The sequence below is a fragment of the Podarcis liolepis genome, assembly GCF_965112155.1.
Source record: "Podarcis liolepis genome assembly, chromosome: 7".
Classification (NCBI taxonomy): Eukaryota; Metazoa; Chordata; class Lepidosauria; order Squamata; family Lacertidae; genus Podarcis; species Podarcis liolepis.
In genome coordinates, this window is record NC_139561.1 from 11,003,645 (window position 1) to 11,014,906 (window position 11,262).

An 11,262-nucleotide genomic window follows, 5' to 3' on the forward strand; every position below is an offset into this window, starting at 1 on the left:
TTGCTGAAATTGTGACCCCGGGGCTTAGGGATTTTTTCAAAAAAATATTTTCTGCCGGTTAAGTTTTTGAGGGCTGATTTCTTGTTCTGTGATAAAAAGCCTTCTGTTTCGAGTGCCAAACCTTTCAGGAGAGCATTTTCAACCTTCTGGCACCATTTTTGAGTGAATTGCCAAAAGTCAGATTTTTGCTGAAATTGTGACCCCGGGGCATAGGGATTTTTTCAAAAAAATATTTTCTGCCGGTGAAGTTTTTGAGAGCTGATTTCTTGTCCTGTGATAAAAAGCCTTCTGTTTCCATCGCCAAAGCTTTCAGGGGAGCATTTGCAAGCTTCTGGCACCATTTTTGAGTGAATTGTCAAAAGTCAGATTTTTGCTGAAATTGTGACCCCGGGGCTTAGGGATTTTTTCAAAAAAATATTTTCTGCCGGTGAAGTTTTTGAGGGCTGATTTCTTGTTCTGTGATAAAAAGCCTTCTGTTTCGAGTGCCAAACCTTTCAGGAGAGCATTTTCAAGCTTCTGGCACCATTTTTGAGTGAATTGCCAAAAGTCAGATTTTTGCTGAAATTGTGACCCCGGGGCTTAGGGGTTTTTTCAAAAAAATATTTTCTGCCGGTTAAGTTTTTGAGGGCTGATTTCTTGTTCTGTGATAAAAAGCCTTCTGTTTCCATTGCCAAAGCTTTCAGGGGAGCATTTGCAAGCTTCTGGCACCATTTTTGAGTGAATTGCCAAAAGTCAGATTTTTGCTGAAATTGTGACCCCGGGGCTTAGGGATTTTTGCAAAAAAATATTTTCTGCCGGTTAAGTTTTTGAGAGCTGATTTCTTGTCCTGTGATAAAAAGCCTTCTGTTTCGAGTGCCAAACCTTTCAGGGGAGCATTTTCAAGCTTTTGGCACCATTTTTGAGTGATTTGCCAAAAGTCAGATTTTTGCTGAAATTGTGACCCCGGGGCTTAGGGATTTTTTCAAAAAAATATTTTCTGCCGGTGAAGTTTTTGAGAGCTGATTTCTTGTCCTGTGATAAAAAGCCTTCTGTTTCCATTGCCAAAGCTTTCAGGGGAGCATTTGCAAGCTTCTGGCACCATTTTTGAGTGAATTGCCAAAAGTCAGATTTTTGCTGAAATTGTGACCCCGGGGCTTAGGGATTTTTTCAAAAAAATATTTTCTGCCGGTGAAGTTTTTGAGAGCTGATTTCTTGTCCTGTGATAAAAAGCCTTCTGTTTCCATCGCCAAAGCTTTCAGGGGAGCATTTTCAAGCTTCTGGCACCATTTTTGAGTCAATTGCCAAAAGTCAGATTTCTGCGGAAATTGTGACCCCGGGGCTTAGGGATTTTTTCAAAAAAATATTTTCGGCCGGTTAAGTTTTTGAGAGCTGAATTCTTGTCCTGTGATAAAAAGCCTTCTGTTTCCATCGCCAAAGCTTTCAGGAGAGCATTTTCAAGCTTCTGGCACCATTTTTGAGTCAATTGCCAAAAGTCAGATTTTTGCTGAAATTGTGACCCCGGGGCTTAGGGATTTTTTCAAAAAAATATTTTCTGCCGGTTAAGTTTTTGAGGGCTGATTTCTTGTTCTGTGATAAAAAGCCTTCTGTTTCGAGTGCCAAACCTTTCAGGAGAGCATTTTCAACCTTCTGGCACCATTTTTGAGTGAATTGCCAAAAGTCAGATTTTTGCTGAAATTGTGACCCCGGGGCATAGGGATTTTTTCAAAAAAATATTTTCTGCCGGTGAAGTTTTTGAGAGCTGATTTCTTGTCCTGTGATAAAAAGCCTTCTGTTTCCATCGCCAAAGCTTTCAGGGGAGCATTTGCAAGCTTCTGGCACCATTTTTGAGTGAATTGCCAAAAGTCAGATTTTTGCTGAAATTGTGACCCCGGGGCTTATGGATTTTTTCAAAAAAATATTTTCTGCCGGTGAAGTTTTTGAGAGCTGATTTCTTGTCCTGTGATAAAAAGCATTCTGTTTCCATCGCCAAACCTTTCAGGAGAGCATTTTCAAGCTTTAGGCACCATTTTTGAGTGAATTGCCAAAAGTCAGATTTTTGCTGAAATTGTGACCCCGGGGCTTAGGGATTTTTTCAAAAAAATATTTTCTGCCGGTTAAGTTTTTGAGGGCTGATTTCTTGTTCTGTGATAAAAAGCCTTCTGTTTCGAGTGCCAAACCTTTCAGGGGAGCATTTTCAAGCTTCTGGCACCATTTTTGAGTGAATTGCCAAAAGTCAGATTTTTGCTGAAATTGTGACCCCGGGGCTTAGGGATTTTTTCAAAAAAATATTTTCTGCCGGTTAAGTTTTTGAGGGCTGATTTCTTGTCCTGTGATAAAAAGCCTTCTGTTTCGAGTGCCAAACCTTTCAGGGGAGCATTTTCAACCTTCTGGCACCATTTTTGAGTGAATTGCCAAAAGTCAGATTTTTGCTGAAATTGTGACCCCGGGGCTTAGGGATTTTTTCAAAAAAATATTTTCTGCCGGTTAAGTTTTTGAGAGCTGATTTCTTGTCCTGTGATAAAAAGCCTTCTGTTTCCATCGCCAAAGCTTTCAGGAGAGCATTTTCAAGCTTTAGGCACCATTTTTGAGTGAATTGCCAAAAGTCAGATTTTTGCTGAAATTGTGACCCCGGGGCTTAGGGATTTTTTCAAAAAAATATTTTCTGCCGGAAAAGTTTTTGAGGGCAAATTTCTTGTCCTGTGATAAAAAGCCTTCTGTTTCCATCGCCAAAGCTTTCAGGGGAGCATTTGCAAGCTTCTGGCACCATTTTTGAGTGAATTGCCAAAAGTCAGATTTTTGCTGAAATTGTGACCCCGGGGCTTATGGATTTTTTCAAAAAAATATTTTCTGCCGGTGAAGTTTTTGAGAGCTGATTTCTTGTCCTGTGATAAAAAGCATTCTGTTTCCATCGCCAAACCTTTCAGGAGAGCATTTTCAAGCTTTAGGCACCATTTTTGAGTGAATTGCCAAAAGTCAGATTTTTGCTGAAATTGTGACCCCGGGGCTTAGGGATTTTTTCAAAAAAATATTTTCTGCCGGTTAAGTTTTTGAGGGCTGATTTCTTGTTCTGTGATAAAAAGCCTTCTGTTTCGAGTGCCAAACCTTTCAGGGGAGCATTTTCAAGCTTCTGGCACCATTTTTGAGTGAATTGCCAAAAGTCAGATTTCTGCTGAAATTGTGACCCCGGGGCTTAGGGATTTTTTCAAAAAAATATTTTCTGCCGGTTAAGTTTTTGAGAGCTGATTTCTTGTCCTGTGATAAAAAGCCTTCTGTTTCCATCGCCAAAGCTTTCAGGAGAGCATTTTCAAGCTTTAGGCACCATTTTTGAGTGAATTGCCAAAAGTCAGATTTTTGCTGAAATTGTGACCCCGGGGCTTAGGGATTTTTTCAAAAAAATATTTTCTGCCGGAAAAGTTTTTGAGGGCAAATTTCTTGTCCTGTGATAAAAAGCCTTCTGTTTCCATCGCCAAAGCTTTCAGGGGAGCATTTGCAAGCTTCTGGCACCATTTTTGAGTGAATTGCCAAAAGTCAGATTTTTGCTGAAATTGTGACCCCGGGGCTTAGGGATTTTTTCAAAAAAATATTTTCTGCCGGTGAAGTTTTTGAGAGCTGATTTCTTGTCCTGTGATAAAAAGCCTTCTGTTTCCATCGCCAAAGCTTTCAGGGGAGCATTTGCAAGCTTCTGGCACCATTTTTGAGTGAATTGCCAAAAGTCAGATTTTTGCTGAAATTGTGACCCCGGGGCTTAGGGATTTTTTCAAAAAAATATTTTCTGCCGGTTAAGTTTTTGAGGGCTGATTTCTTGTCCTGTGATAAAAACCTTCTGTTTCCATCGCCAAAGCTTTCAGGGGAGCATTTGCAAGCTTCTGGCACCATTTTTGAGTGAATTGCCAAAAGTCAGATTTTTGCTGAAATTGTGACCCCGGAGCTTAGGGATTTTTTCAAAAAAATATTTTCTGCCGGTTAAGTTTTTGAGAGCTGATTTCTTGTCCTGTGATAAAAAGCCTTCTGTTTCCATCGCCAAACCTTTCAGGAGAGCATTTTCAAGCTTCTGGCACCATTTTTGAGTCAATTGCCAAAAGTCAGAATTTTGCTGAAATTGTGACCCCGGGGCTTAGGGATTTTTTCAAAAAAATATTTACTGCCGGTTAAGTTTTTGAGAGCTGATTTCTTGTCCTGAGATAAAAAGCCTTCTGTTTCCATCACCAGAGCTTTCAGGGGAGCATTTGCAAGCTTCTGGCACCATTTTTGAGTGAATTGCCAAAAGTCAGATTTTTGCTGAAATTGTGACCCAGGGCTTAGGGATTTTTTCAAAAAAATATTTTCTGCCGGTTAAGTTTTTGAGGGCTGATTTCTTGTCCTGTGATAAAAACCTTCTGTTTCCATCGCCAAAGCTTTCAGGGGAGCATTTGCAAGCTTCTGGCACCATTTTTGAGTGAATTGCCAAAAGTCAGATTTTTGCTGAAATTGTGACCCCGGAGCTTAGGGATTTTTTCAAAAAAATATTTTCTGCCGGTTAAGTTTTTGAGAGCTGATTTCTTGTCCTGTGATAAAAAGCCTTCTGTTTCCATCGCCAAACCTTTCAGGAGAGCATTTTCAAGCTTCTGGCACCATTTTTGAGTCAATTGCCAAAAGTCAGAATTTTGCTGAAATTGTGACCCCGGGGCTTAGGGATTTTTTCAAAAAAATATTTACTGCCGGTTAAGTTTTTGAGAGCTGATTTCTTGTCCTGAGATAAAAAGCCTTCTGTTTCCATCACCAGAGCTTTCAGGGGAGCATTTGCAAGCTTCTGGCACCATTTTTGAGTGAATTGCCAAAAGTCAGATTTTTGCTGAAATTGTGACCCAGGGCTTAGGGATTTTTTCAAAAAAATATTTTCTGCCGGTGAAGTTTTTGAGAGCTGATTTCTTGTCCTGTGATAAAAAGCCTTCTGTTTCCATCGCGAAACCTTTCAGGAGAGCATTTGCAAGCTTCTGGCACCATTTTTGAGTCAATTGCCAAAAGTCAGATTTTTGCTGAAATTGTGACCCCGGGGCTTAGGGATTTTTTAAAAAAAATAATTTCTGCCGGTTAAGTTTTTGAGGGCTGATTTCTTGTCCTGTGATAAAAAGCCTTCTGTTTCCATCGCCAAACCTTTCAGGGGAGCATTTGCAAGCTTCTGGCACCATTTTTGAGTCAATTGCCAAAAGTCAGATTTTTGCTGAAATTGTGACCCCGGGGCTTAGGGATTTTTTCAAAAAAATATTTTCTGCCGGTTAAGTTTTTGAGAGCTGATTTCTTGTCCTGTGATAAAAAGCCTTCTGTTTCCATCGCCAAACCTTTCAGGAGAGCATTTGCAAGCTTCTGGCACCATTTTTGAGTCAATTGCCAAAAGTCAGATTTTTGCTGAAATTGTGACCCCGGGGCTTAGGGATTTTTTCAAAAAAATATTTTCTGCCGGTTAAGTTTTTGAGGGCTGATTTCTTGTCCTGTGATAAAAAGCCTTCTGTTTCGAGTGCCAAACCTTTCAGGGGAGCATTTTCGAGCTTTAGGCACCATTTTTGAGTGAATTGCCAAAAGTCAGATTTTTGCTGAAATTGTGACCCCAGGGCTTAGGGATTTTTTCAAAAAAATATTTTCTGCCGGGTAAGTTTTTGAGGGCTGATTTCTTGTCCTGTGATAAAAAGCCTTCTGTTTCCATCGCCAAAGCTTTCAGGGGAGCATTTGCAAGCTTCTGGCACCATTTTTGAGTGAATTGCAAAAAGTCAGATTTCTGCTGAAATAGTGACCCCGGGGCTTAGGGATTTTTTCAAAAAAATATTTTCTGCCGGTGAAGTTTTTGAGGGCTGATTTCTTGTCCTGTGATAAAAAGCCTTCTGTTTCGAGTGCCAAACCTTTCAGGGGAGCATTTTCAAGCTTTAGGCACCATTTTTGAGGGAATTGCCAAAAGTCAGATTTTGGCTGAAATTGTGACCCCGGGGCTTAGGGATTTTTTCAAAAAAATATTTTCTGCCGGTTAAGTATTTGAGGGCTGATTTCTTGTCCTGTGATAAAAAGCCTTCTGTTTCCATCGCCAAAGCTTTCAGGGGAGCATTTGCAAGCTTCTGGCACCATTTTTGAGTGAATTGCCAAAAGTCAGATTTTTGCTGAAATTGTGACCCCGGGGCTTAGGGATTTTTTCAAAAAAATATCTTCTGTTGGTTAAGTTTTTGAGGGCTGATTTCTTGTCCTGTGATAAAAAGCCTTCTGTTTCCATCGCCAAAGCTTTCAGGGGAGCATTTGCAAGCTTCTGGCACCATTTTTGAGTGAATTGCCAAAAGTCAGATTTATGCTGAAATTGTGACCCCGGGGCTTAGGGATTTTTTCAAAAAAATATTTTCTGCCGGTGAAGTTTTTGAGAGCTGATTTCTTGTCCTGTGATAAAAAGCCTTCTGTTTCCATCGCCAAAGCTTTCAGGGGAGCATTTGCAAGCTTCTGGCACCATTTTTGAGTGAATTGCCAAAAGTCAGATTTTTGCTGAAATTGTGACCCCGGGGCTTAGGGATTTTTTCAAAAAAATACTTTCTGCCGGTGAAGTTTTTGAGAGCTGATTTCTTGTCCTGTGATAAAAAGCATTCTGTTTCCATCGCCAAACCTTTCAGGAGAGCATTTGCAAGCTTCTGGCACCATTTTTGAGTCAATTGCCAAAAGTCAGATTTTGGCTGAAATTGTGACCCCGGGGCTTAGGGATTTTTTCAAAAAAATATTTTCTGCCGGTGAAGTTTTTGAGAGCTGATTTCTTGTCCTGTGATAAAAAGCCTTCTGTTTCCATCGCCAAAGCTTTCAGGGGAGCATTTGCAAGCTTCTGGCACCATTTTTGAGTGAATTGCCAAAAGTCAGATTTTTGCTGAAATTGTGACCCCGGGGCTTAGGGATTTTTTCAAAAAAATATTTTCTGCCGGTTAAGTTTTTGAGGGCTGATTTCTTGTTCTGTGATAAAAAGCCTTCTGTTTCGAGTGCCAAACCTTTCAGGAGAGCATTTTCAACCTTCTGGCACCATTTTTGAGTGAATTGCCAAAAGTCAGATTTTTGCTGAAATTGTGACCCCGGGGCATAGGGATTTTTTCAAAAAAATATTTTCTGCCGGTGAAGTTTTTGAGAGCTGATTTCTTGTCCTGTGATAAAAAGCCTTCTGTTTCCATCGCCAAAGCTTTCAGGGGAGCATTTGCAAGCTTCTGGCACCATTTTTGAGTGAATTGTCAAAAGTCAGATTTTTGCTGAAATTGTGACCCCGGGGCTTAGGGATTTTTTCAAAAAAATATTTTCTGCCGGTGAAGTTTTTGAGGGCTGATTTCTTGTTCTGTGATAAAAAGCCTTCTGTTTCGAGTGCCAAACCTTTCAGGAGAGCATTTTCAAGCTTCTGGCACCATTTTTGAGTGAATTGCCAAAAGTCAGATTTTTGCTGAAATTGTGACCCCGGGGCTTAGGGGTTTTTTCAAAAAAATATTTTCTGCCGGTTAAGTTTTTGAGGGCTGATTTCTTGTTCTGTGATAAAAAGCCTTCTGTTTCCATTGCCAAAGCTTTCAGGGGAGCATTTGCAAGCTTCTGGCACCATTTTTGAGTGAATTGCCAAAAGGCAGATTTTTGCTGAAATTGTGACCCCGGGGCTTAGGGATTTTTGCAAAAAAATATTTTCTGCCGGTTAAGTTTTTGAGAGCTGATTTCTTGTCCTGTGATAAAAAGCCTTCTGTTTCGAGTGCCAAACCTTTCAGGGGAGCATTTTCAAGCTTTTGGCACCATTTTTGAGTGATTTGCCAAAAGTCAGATTTTTGCTGAAATTGTGACCCCGGGGCTTAGGGATTTTTTCAAAAAAATATTTTCTGCCGGTGAAGTTTTTGAGAGCTGATTTCTTGTCCTGTGATAAAAAGCCTTCTGTTTCCATTGCCAAAGCTTTCAGGGGAGCATTTGCAAGCTTCTGGCACCATTTTTGAGTGAATTGCCAAAAGTCAGATTTTTGCTGAAATTGTGACCCCGGGGCTTAGGGATTTTTTCAAAAAAATATTTTCTGCCGGTGAAGTTTTTGAGAGCTGATTTCTTGTCCTGTGATAAAAAGCCTTCTGTTTCCATCGCCAAAGCTTTCAGGAGAGCATTTTCAAGCTTCTGGCACCATTTTTGAGTGAATTGCCAAAAGTCAGATTTTTGCTGAAATTGTGACCCCGGGGCTTAGGGATTTTTTCAAAAAAATATTTTCTGCCGGTTAAGTTTTTGAGGGCTGATTTCTTGTTCTGTGATAAAAAGCCTTCTGTTTCGAGTGCCAAACCTTTCAGGAGAGCATTTTCAAGCTTTAGGCACCATTTTTGAGTGAATTGCCAAAAGTCAGATTTTTGCTGAAATTGTGACCCCGGGGCTTAGGGATTTTTTCAAAAATATATTTTCTGCCGGTGAAGTTTTTGAGGGCTGATTTCTTGTCCTGTGATAAAAAGCCTTCTGTTTCGAGTGCCAAACCTTTCAGGAGAGCATTTTCAACCTTCTGGCACCATTTTTGAGTGAATTGCCAAAAGTCAGATTTTTGCTGAAATTGTGACCCCGGGGCATAGGGATTTTTTCAAAAAAATATTTTCTGCCGGTGAAGTTTTTGAGAGCTGATTTCTTGTCCTGTGATAAAAAGCCTTCTGTTTCCATCGCCAAAGCTTTCAGGGGAGCATTTGCAAGCTTCTGGCACCATTTTTGAGTGAATTGCCAAAAGTCAGATTTTTGCTGAAATTGTGACCCCGGGGCTTATGGATTTTTTCAAAAAAATATTTTCTGCCGGTGAAGTTTTTGAGAGCTGATTTCTTGTCCTGTGATAAAAAGCATTCTGTTTCCATCGCCAAACCTTTCAGGAGAGCATTTTCAAGCTTTAGGCACCATTTTTGAGTGAATTGCCAAAAGTCAGATTTTTGCTGAAATTGTGACCCCGGGGCTTAGGGATTTTTTCAAAAAAATATTTTCTGCCGGTTAAGTTTTTGAGGGCTGATTTCTTGTTCTGTGATAAAAAGCCTTCTGTTTCGAGTGCCAAACCTTTCAGGGGAGCATTTTCAAGCTTCTGGCACCATTTTTGAGTGAATTGCCAAAAGTCAGATTTTTGCTGAAATTGTGACCCCGGGGCTTAGGGATTTTTTCAAAAAAATATTTTCTGCCGGTTAAGTTTTTGAGGGCTGATTTCTTGTCCTGTGATAAAAAGCCTTCTGTTTCGAGTGCCAAACCTTTCAGGGGAGCATTTGCAAGCTTCTGGCACCATTTTTGAGTGAATTGCCAAAAGTCAGATTTCTGCTGAAATTGTGACCCCGGGGCTTAGGGATTTTTTCAAAAAAATATTTTCTGCCGGTTAAGTTTTTGAGAGCTGATTTCTTGTCCTGTGATAAAAAGCCTTCTGTTTCCATCGCCAAAGCTTTCAGGAGAGCATTTTCAAGCTTTAGGCACCATTTTTGAGTGAATTGCCAAAAGTCAGATTTTTGCTGAAATTGTGACCCCGGGGCTTAGGGATTTTTTCAAAAAAATATTTTCTGCCGGAAAAGTTTTTGAGGGCAAATTTCTTGTCCTGTGATAAAAAGCCTTCTGTTTCCATCGCCAAAGCTTTCAGGGGAGCATTTGCAAGCTTCTGGCACCATTTTTGAGTGAATTGCCAAAAGTCAGATTTTTGCTGAAATTGTGACCCCGGGGCTTAGGGATTTTTTCAAAAAAATATTTTCTGCCGGTGAAGTTTTTGAGAGCTGATTTCTTGTCCTGTGATAAAAAGCCTTCTGTTTCCATCGCCAAAGCTTTCAGGGGAGCATTTGCAAGCTTCTGGCACCATTTTTGAGTGAATTGCCAAAAGTCAGATTTTTGCTGAAATTGTGACCCCGGGGCTTAGGGATTTTTTCAAAAAAATATTTTCTGCCGGTTAAGTTTTTGAGGGCTGATTTCTTGTCCTGTGATAAAAACCTTCTGTTTCCATCGCCAAAGCTTTCAGGGGAGCATTTGCAAGCTTCTGGCACCATTTTTGAGTGAATTCCCAAAAGTCAGATTTTTGCTGAAATTGTGACCCCGGGGCTTAGGGATTTTTTCAAAAAAATATTTTCTGCCGGTTAAGTTTTTGAGAGCTGATTTCTTGTCCTGTGATAAAAAGCCTTCTGTTTCCATCGCCAAACCTTTCAGGAGAGCATTTGCAAGCTTCTGGCACCATTTTTGAGTGAATTGCCAAAAGTCAGATTTTTGCTGAAATTGTGATCCCGGGGCTTAGGGATTTTTTCAAAAAAATATTTTCTGCCGGTTAAGTTTTTGAGAGCTGATTTCTTCTCCTGTGATAAAAAGCCTTCTGTTTCCATCGCCAAAGCTTTCAGGGGAGCATTTGCAAGCTTCTGGCAACATTTTTGAGTGAATTGCCAAAAGTCAGATTTTTGCTGAAATTGTGACCCCGGGGCTTAGGGATTTTTTCAAAAAAATATTTTCTGCCGGTTAAGTTTTTGAGGGCTGATTTCTTGTCCTGTGATAACAAGCCTTCTGTTTCCATCGCCAAGGCTTTCAGGGGAGCATTTGCAAGCTTCTGGCACCATTTTTGAGTGAATTGCCAAAAGTCAGATTTTTGCTGAAATTATGACCGCGGGGCTTAGGGATTTTTTCAAAAAAATATTTTCTGCCGGTTAAGTTTTTGAGGGCTGATTTCTTGTCCTGTGATAAAAAGCCTTCTGTTTCGAGTGCCAAACCTTTCAGGGGAGCATTTTCAAGCTTCTGGCACTATTTTTGAGTGAATTGCCAAAAGTCAGATTTTTGCTGAAATTGTGACCCCGGGGCTTAGGGATTTTTTCAAAAAAATATTTTCTGCCGGTTAAGTTTTTGAGGGCTGATTTCTTGTCCTGTGATAAAAAGCCTTCTGTTTCGAGTGCCAAACCTTTCAGGGGAGCATTTTCAAGCTTCTGGCACCATTTTTGAGTGAATTGCCAAAAGTCAGATTTTTGCTGAAATTGTGACCCCGGGGCTTAGGGATTTTTTCAAAAAAATATTTTCTGCTTGTTAAGTTTTTGAGAGCTGATTTCTTGTCCTGTGATAAAAAGCCTTCTGTTTCCATCGCCAAAGCTTTCAGGGGAGCATTTGCAAGCTTCTGGCACCATTTTTGAGTGAATTGCCAAAAGTCAGATTTATGCTGAAATTGTGACCCCGGGGCTTAGGGATTTTTTCAAAAAAATATTTACTGCCGGTTAAGTTTTTGAGAGCTGATTTCTTGTCCTGAGATAAAAAGCCTTCTGTTTCCATCGCCAGAGCTTTCAGGGGAGCATTTGCAAGCTTCTGGCACCATTTTTGAGTGAA